Genomic DNA, 655 nt, shown 5'->3' with positions numbered 1-655 from the left:
GCCTCCCTGAAAGAAGGTAGCCACACAAAAAAATAATACAAAAGCAGAGCAGCGTTGTTGGTAATACAACATTACCTAATTATCACTTAGAAAATATTTTTGAAAGTCAGCGCAAACGCTCACTCTCAATGCCACGCAGTAACATTATATTGCCATCAACTTCTTTTACTTTTTTTTGCTGATGGCCTCTTGAAGAGCCTTCAGCGTGGATGGTGGCAATCAAATTCTATTTAGAGCAAAAAAAAATTTTAAAAGAATGCCGTGACCAGGAATCGAACCTGGGTTATTGCGGCCACAACGCAAGGTACTAACCACTATACGACCACGGCTATCCCGAAGGACGAGCTCGAAGGAAAACAAAATGCTTATGCTCAGTGTTTAGAATAAAAAGCAAATTAGTGGACAGCTATACAAAGTAAGGATAGTATTTTTATTTGCCGTATAAGCTAAATTAACAATATGGACATGAACGCATCTCAGGCGACCTTAGCCGCGAAAACGCAGGGAGGGCGTTGTCTTTCCCGGCACAGATGCCTTACAAGATACAGCCGCGCGGGCGGCCGCTCGCGGCGCAGAATGCGCCCTCCCACCCGCCCTGATTCCGCCGGAGCCTTCCATCCCACCGGGACCGCACGGCCGCAGTAAAGCGCCGCCC

The 655-nt window shown here is 47.0% G+C and overlaps 1 non-coding gene across 1 annotated transcript; it reads right to left on the bottom strand.

Moving 5' to 3' along the window:
• Positions 1–257: 257 nt before the first annotated feature.
• Trnah-gug (transfer RNA histidin (anticodon GUG)) lies at positions 258–329 on the bottom strand. The gene has a single exon. It is a non-coding gene; the product is annotated as a tRNA-His (tRNA).
• Between the last annotated feature and the right edge of the window lie 326 nt (positions 330–655).

Source organism: Dermacentor silvarum, chromosome 1 (assembly GCF_013339745.2).
Source record: "Dermacentor silvarum isolate Dsil-2018 chromosome 1, BIME_Dsil_1.4, whole genome shotgun sequence".
In the NCBI taxonomy this organism is placed as follows: Eukaryota; Metazoa; Arthropoda; class Arachnida; order Ixodida; family Ixodidae; genus Dermacentor; species Dermacentor silvarum.
The sequence above is the reverse complement of the archived record's forward strand: the minus strand, read 5'-3'. Positions and strand labels throughout refer to the sequence as shown.